Raw genomic sequence first — 7882 nt, forward strand, 5'->3', positions numbered from 1 at the left:
GTATAGAGTGTAGGGTATAGAGCGTAGGGTGTAGGGTATAGATTGTAGGGTATAGAGTGTAGGGTATAGAGTGTAGAGTGTAGGGTATAGAGTGCATGGTATAGAGTGTAGGGTGTAGAGTGTATGGTATAGAGTGTACAGTATAGAGTGTATGGTATAGAGTGTAGAGTGTAGGGTATAGAGTGTATGGTATAGAGTGTAGAGTGTAGAGTGTAGGGTATAGAGTGTAGAGTGTAGGGTATAGAGTGTAGGGTATAGAGTGTATGGTATAGAGTGTAGGGTATAGAGTGTAGGGTATAGAGTGTAGAGTGTAGGGTATAGAGTGTAGGGTATAGAGTGTAGAGTGTAGGGTATAGAGTGTAGGGTATAGAGTGTACGGTATAGAGTGTTGGGCTATAGAGTGTAGGGTATAGAGTGTAGGGTATAGAGTGTATGGTATAGAGTGTACGGTATAGAGTGTATGATATAGAGTGTATGGTATATAGTGTAGGGTATAGAATGTTTGGTATAGAGTGTAAGGTATAGAGTGTAGAGAGTAGGGTATAGATTTTAGAGTGTAGAGTGTAGGGTATAGAGTGTAGGGTATAGAGTGTATGGAATAGAGTGTATAATATAGAGTGTAGGGTGTAGAGTGTAGGGTATAGAGTGTAGAGTGTGGGGTATAGAGTGTAGAGTGTAGGGTATAGAGTGTATGATATAGAGTGTAGGGTATAGAGTGTATGGTATAGATTGCAGGGTATAGAGTGTAGGGTGTAGAGTGTAGGGTATAGAGTGTAGGGTATAGAGTGTATGGTATAGAGTGTATGGTATAGATTGTAGGGTATAGAGTGTAGGGTATAGAGTGTAGAGTGTAGGGTATAGAGTGTAGAAAGTAGGGTATAGTGTGTAGGGTATGAAGTGTAGAGTGTAGGGTATAGAGTGTAGGGTATAGAGTGTAGATTGTATGGTATAGAGTGTAGGGTATAGAGTGTATAGTGTAGGGTGTAGAGTGTAGGGTATAGAGTGTAGGGTATAGAGTGTTGGGATATAGAGTGTAGGGTATAGAGTGTAGGGTATAGAGTGTAGGGTATAGATTGTAGGGTATAGAGTGTAGGGTATAGAGTGTAGGGTATAGAGTATATAGTGTAGGGTATAGAGTGTAGGGTATAGAGTGTAGAGTGTAGGGTATAGAGTGTAGGGTATAGAGTGTAGGGTATAAAGTGTAGAGTGTAGGGTATAGAGTGTAGGGTATAGAGTGTAGGGTATAGAGTGTAGGGTATAGAGTGTAGAGTGTAGGGTGTAGAGTGTAGGGTATAGCGTGTAAGATATAGAGTGTAGGGTATAGAGTGTATGTTATAGAGTGTAGGGTATAGAGTGTAGAGTGTAGGGTATAGAGTGTAGGGTATAGAGTGTAGGGTATAAAGTGTAGAGTGTAGGGTATAGAGTGTAGGGTTTAGAGTGTATGTTATAGAGTGTAGGGTATAGAGTGTAGAGTGTAGGATATAGAGTGTAGAGTGTAGGGTATAAAGTGTAGGGTATATAGTGTAGGGTATAGAGTGTAGGGTATAGAGTGTAGGGTATAGAGTGTATGGTATAGAGTGTAGAGTGTAGGGTATAGAGTGTAGAAAGTAGGGTATAGTGTGTAGGGTATAGAGTGTAGAGTGTAGGGTATAGAGTGTAGGGTATAGAGTGTAGATTGTATGGTATAGAGTGTAGGGTATAGAGTGTATAGTGTAGGGTATAGAGTGTAGAGTGTAGGGTATAGAGTGTAGGGTATAGAGTGTTGGGATATAGAGTGTAGGGTATAGAGTGTCGGGTATAGAGTGTAGGGTATAGATTGTAGGGTATAGAGTGTAGGGTATAGAGTATATAGTATAGGGTATAGAGTGTAGGGTATAGAGTGTAGAGTGTAGGGTATAGAGTGTAGGGTATAGAGTGTAGGGTATATAGTGTAGAGTGTAGGGTATAGAGTGTAGAGTGTAGGGTGTAGAGTGGAGAGTGTAGGGTATAGAGTGTAAGGTATAGAGTGTAGGGTATAGAGTGTATGTTATAGAGTGTAGGGTATAGAGTGTAGGGTATAGAGTATATAGTGTAGGGTATAGAGTGTAGGGTATAGAGTGTAGAGTTTAGGGTATAGAGTGTAGGGTATAGAGTGTAGGGTATAGAGTGTAGGGTATAAAGTGTAGAGTGTAGGGTATAGAGTGTGGGGTATAGAGTGTAGGGTGTAGAGTGGAGAGTGTAAGGTATAGAGTGTAAGGTATAGAGTGTAGGGTATAGAGTGTATGTTATAGAGTGTAGGGTATAGAGTGTAGAGTGTAGGGTATAGAGTGTAGGGTATAGAGTGTAGGGTATAGAGTGTAGGGTATAAAGTGTAGAGTGTAGGGTATAGAGTGTAGGGTATAGAGTGTAGAGTGTAGGATATAGAGTGTAGGGTATAGAGTGTAGGGTATATAGTGTAGGGTATAGATTGTAGGGTATAGAGTGTAGGGTATAGAGTGGAGAGTGTAAGGTATAGAGTGTAAGGTATAGAGTGCATGGTATAGAGTGTAGGGTATAGAGTGTAGAGTGTAGGGTATAGAGTGTAGGGTGTAGAGTGTAGGGTATAGAGTGTAGGGTGTAGAGTGTAGGGTATAAAGTGTAGGGTATAGAGTGTAGGGTGTAGAGTGTAGGGTATAGAGTGTAGAGTGTAGGGTATAGAGTGTATGGTATAATGTGTAGGGTATAGAGTGTAGGGTGTAGAGTGTAGGGTATAGAGTGTAGGGTATAGAGTGTAGGGTATAGAGTGTAGGGTATAGAGTGTAGAGTGTAGGTTATATAGTGTAGGGTATAGAGTATAGAGTGTAGGGTATAGAGTGTAGGGTGTAGAGTGTAGAGTGTAGGGTATAGAGTGTAGAGTGTAGGGTATAGAGTGTAGGGTATAGAGTGTAGGGTATAGAGTGTAGAGTTTAGGGTATAGAGTGTAGGGTATAGAGTGTAGGGTTTAGAGTGTATGGTATAGAGTGTAGGGTATAGAGTGTAGAGTGTAGGGATTAGAGTGTAGGGTATAGAGTGTATTGTATAGAGTGTAGAGTGTAGGGAATAGAGTGTAGGGTATAGAGTGTACGGTATAGAGTGTTGGGCTATAGAGTGTAGGGTATAGAGTATAGGGTATAGAGTGTAGGGTATAGAGTGTAGGGTATACAGTGTAGGGTATAAAGTGTAGAGTGTAGGGTATAGAGTGTAGGGTATAGAGTGTAGGGTATAGAGTGTAGAGTGTAGGGTATAGAGTGTAGAGTTTAGGGTATAGAGTGTAGGGTATAGAGTGTAGGGTTTAGAGTGTATGGTATAGAGTGTAGGGTATAGAGTGTAGAGTGTAGGATATAGAGTGTAGGGTATAGAGTGTATGGTGTAGAGTGTAGGGTATAGAGTGTAGAGTGCAGGGTATAGAGTGTATGGTATAATGTGTAGGGTATAGAGTGTAGGGTGTAGAGTGTAGGGTATAGAGTGTAGGGTATAGAGTGTAGAGTGTAGGGTATAGAGTGTATGATATAGAGTGTAGGGTATAGAGTGTATGGTATAGATTGCAGGGTATAGAGTGTAGGGTGTAGAGTGTAGGGTATAGAGTGTATGGTATAGAGTGTATGGTATAGATTGTAGGGTATAGAGTGTAGGGTATAGAGTGTAGAGTGTAGGGTATAGAGTGTAGAAAGTAGGGTATAGTGTGTAGGGTATGAAGTGTAGAGTGTAGGGTATAGAGTGTAGGGTATAGAGTGTAGATTGTATGGTATAGAGTGTAGGGTATAGAGTGTATAGTGTAGGGTGTAGAGTGTAGGGTATAGAGTGTAGGGTATAGAGTGTTGGGATATAGAGTGTAGGGTATAGAGTGTAGGGTATAGAGTGTAGGGTATAGATTGTAGGGTATAGAGTGTAGGGTATAGAGTGTAGGGTATAGAGTATATAGTGTAGGGTATAGAGTGTAGGGTATAGAGTGTAGAGTGTAGGGTATAGAGTGTAGGGTATAGAGTGTAGGGTATAAAGTGTAGAGTGTAGGGTATAGAGTGTAGGGTATAGAGTGTAGGGTATAGAGTGTAGGGTATAGAGTGTAGAGTGTAGGGTGTAGAGTGTAGGGTATAGCGTGTAAGATATAGAGTGTAGGGTATAGAGTGTATGTTATAGAGTGTAGGGTATAGAGTGTAGAGTGTAGGGTATAGAGTGTAGGGTATAGAGTGTAGGGTATAAAGTGTAGAGTGTAGGGTATAGAGTGTAGGGTTTAGAGTGTATGTTATAGAGTGTAGGGTATAGAGTGTAGAGTGTAGGATATAGAGTGTAGAGTGTAGGGTATAAAGTGTAGGGTATATAGTGTAGGGTATAGAGTGTAGGGTATAGAGTGTAGGGTATAGAGTGTATGGTATAGAGTGTAGAGTGTAGGGTATAGAGTGTAGAAAGTAGGGTATAGTGTGTAGGGTATAGAGTGTAGAGTGTAGGGTATAGAGTGTAGGGTATAGAGTGTAGATTGTATGGTATAGAGTGTAGGGTATAGAGTGTATAGTGTAGGGTGTAGAGTGTAGGGTATAGAGTGTAGGGTATAGAGTGTTGGGATATAGAGTGTAGGGTATAGAGTGTCGGGTATAGAGTGTAGGGTATAGATTGTAGGGTATAGAGTGTAGGGTATAGGGTATAGAGTGTAGGGTATAGAGTGTAGAGTGTAGGGTATAGAGTGTAGGGTATAGAGTGTAGGGTATATAGTGTAGAGTGTAGGGTATAGAGTGTAGAGTGTAGGGTGTAGAGTGGAGAGTGTAGGGTATAGAGTGTAAGGTATAGAGTGTAGGGTATAGAGTGTATGTTATAGAGTGTAGGGTATAGAGTGTAGGGTATAGACTATATAGTGTAGGGTATAGAGTGTAGGGTATAGAGTGTAGAGTTTAGGGTATAGAGTGTAGGGTATAGAGTGTAGGGTATAGAGTGTAGGGTATAAAGTGTAGAGTGTAGGGTATAGAGTGTGGGGTATAGAGTGTAGGGTGTAGAGTGGAGAGTGTAAGGTATAGAGTGTAAGGTATAGAGTGTAGGGTATAGAGTGTATGTTATAGAGTGTAGGGTATAGAGTGTAGAGTGTAGGGTATAGAGTGTAGGGTATAGAGTGTAGGGTATAGAGTGTAGGGTATAAAGTGTAGAGTGTAGGGTATAGAGTGTAGGGTATAGAGTGTAGAGTGTAGGATATAGAGTGTAGGGTATAGAGTGTAGGGTATATAGTGTAGGGTATAGATTGTAGGGTATAGAGTGTAGGGTATAGAGTGGAGAGTGTAAGGTATAGAGTGTAAGGTATAGAGTGCATGGTATAGAGTGTAGGGTATAGAGTGTAGAGAGTAGGGTATAGAGTGTAGGGTGTAGAGTGTAGGGTATAGAGTGTAGGGTGTAGAGTGTAGGGTATAAAGTGTAGGGTATAGAGTGTAGGGTGTAGAGTGTAGGGTATAGAGTGTAGAGTGTAGGGTATAGAGTGTATGGTATAATGTGTAGGGTATAGAGTGTAGGGTGTAGAGTGTAGGGTATAGAGTGTAGGGTATAGAGTGTAGGGTATAGAGTGTAGGGTATAGAGTGTAGAGTGTAGGTTATATAGTGTAGGGTATAGAGTATAGAGTGTAGGGTATAGAGTGTAGGGTGTAGAGTGTAGAGTTTAGGGTATAGAGTGTAGAGTGTATGGTATAGAGTGTAGGGTATAGAGTGTAGGGTATAGAGTGTAGAGTTTAGGGTATAGAGTGTAGGGTATAGAGTGTAGGGTTTAGAGTGTATGGTATAGAGTGTAGGGTATAGAGTGTAGAGTGTAGGGATTTGAGTGTAGGGTATAGAGTGTATTGTATAGAGTGTAGAGTGTAGGGAATAGAGTGTAGGGTATAGAGTGTACGGTATAGAGTGTTGGGCTATAGAGTGTAGGGTATAGAGTATAGGGTATAGAGTGTAGGGTATAGAGTGTAGGGTATACAGTGTAGGGTATAAAGTGTAGAGTGTAGGGTATAGAGTGTAGGGTATAGAGTGTAGGGTATAGAGTGTAGAGTGTAGGGTACAGAGTGTAGAGTTTAGGGTATAGAGTGTAGGGTATAGAGTGTAGGGTTTAGAGTGTATGGTATAGAGTGTAGGGTATAGAGTGTAGAGTGTAGGATATAGAGTGTAGGGTATAGAGTGTATGGTGTAGAGTGTAGGGTATAGAGTGTAGAGTGCAGGGTATAGAGTGTATGGTATAATGTGTAGGGTATAGAGTGTAGGGTGTAGAGTGTAGGGTATAGAGTGTAGGGTATAGAGTGTAGGGTATAGAGTGTAGAGTGTAGGCTATAGAGTGTAGAGTGTAGGGTATAGAGTGTAGGGTATAGAGTGCATGGTATAGAGTGTAGGGTGTAGAGTGTATGGTATAGAGTGTACAGTATAGAGTGTATGGTATAGAGTGTAGAGTGTAGGGTATAGAGTGTATGGTATAGAGTGTAGAGTGTAGAGTGTAGGGTATAGAGTGTAGAGTGTAGGGTATAGAGTGTAGGGTATAGAGTGTAGGGTATAGAGTGTAGGGTATAGAGTGTAGGGTATAGAGTGTAGAGTGTAGGTTATATAGTGTAGGGTATAGAGTATAGAGTGTAGGGTATAGAGTGTAGGGTGTAGAGTGTAGAGTTTAGGGTATAGAGTGTAGAGTGTATGGTATAGAGTGTAGGGTATAGAGTGTAGGGTATAGAGTGTAGAGTTTAGGGTATAGAGTGTAGGGTATAGAGTGTAGGGTTTAGAGTGTATGGTATAGAGTGTAGGGTATAGAGTGTAGAGTGTAGGGATTTGAGTGTAGGGTATAGAGTGTATTGTATAGAGTGTAGAGTGTAGGGAATAGAGTGTAGGGTATAGAGTGTACGGTATAGAGTGTTGGGCTATAGAGTGTAGGGTATAGAGTATAGGGTATAGAGTGTAGGGTATAGAGTGTAGGGTATACAGTGTAGGGTATAAAGTGTAGAGTGTAGGGTATAGAGTGTAGGGTATAGAGTGTAGGGTATAGAGTGTAGAGTGTAGGGTACAGAGTGTAGAGTTTAGGGTATAGAGTGTAGGGTATAGAGTGTAGGGTTTAGAGTGTATGGTATAGAGTGTAGGGTATAGAGTGTAGAGTGTAGGATATAGAGTGTAGGGTATAGAGTGTATGGTGTAGAGTGTAGGGTATAGAGTGTAGAGTGCAGGGTATAGAGTGTATGGTATAATGTGTAGGGTATAGAGTGTAGGGTGTAGAGTGTAGGGTATAGAGTGTAGGGTATAGAGTGTAGGGTATAGAGTGTAGAGTGTAGGCTATAGAGTGTAGAGTGTAGGGTATAGAGTGTAGGGTATAGAGTGCATGGTATAGAGTGTAGGGTGTAGAGTGTATGGTATAGAGTGTACAGTATAGAGTGTATGGTATAGAGTGTAGAGTGTAGGGTATAGAGTGTATGGTATAGAGTGTAGAGTGTAGAGTGTAGGGTATAGAGTGTAGAGTGTAGGGTATAGAGTGTAGGGTATAGAGTGTATGGTATAGAGTGTAGGGTATAGAGTGTAGGGTATAGAGTGTAGAGTGTAGGGTATAGAGTGTAGGGTATAGAGTGTAGAGTGTAGGGTATAGAGTGTAGGGTATAGAGTGTACGGTATAGAGTGTTGGGCTATAGAGTGTAGGGTATAGAGTGTAGGGTATAGAGTGTATGGTATAGAGTGTACGGTATAGAGTGTATGATATAGAGTGTATGGTATATAGTGTAGGGTATAGAGTGTTTGGTATAGAGTGTAAGGTATAGAGTGTAGAGAGTAGGGTATAGATTTTAGAGTGTAGAGTGTAGGGTATAGAGTGTAGGGTATAGAGTGTATGGAATAGAGTGTATAATATAGAGTGTAGGGTGTAGAGTGTAGGGTATAGAGTGTAGAGTGTGGGGTATAGAGTGTA

This window comes from Ranitomeya imitator, unplaced genomic scaffold (genome assembly GCF_032444005.1).
Source record: "Ranitomeya imitator isolate aRanImi1 unplaced genomic scaffold, aRanImi1.pri SCAFFOLD_34, whole genome shotgun sequence".
Lineage (NCBI taxonomy): Eukaryota > Metazoa > Chordata > Amphibia > Anura > Dendrobatidae > Ranitomeya > Ranitomeya imitator.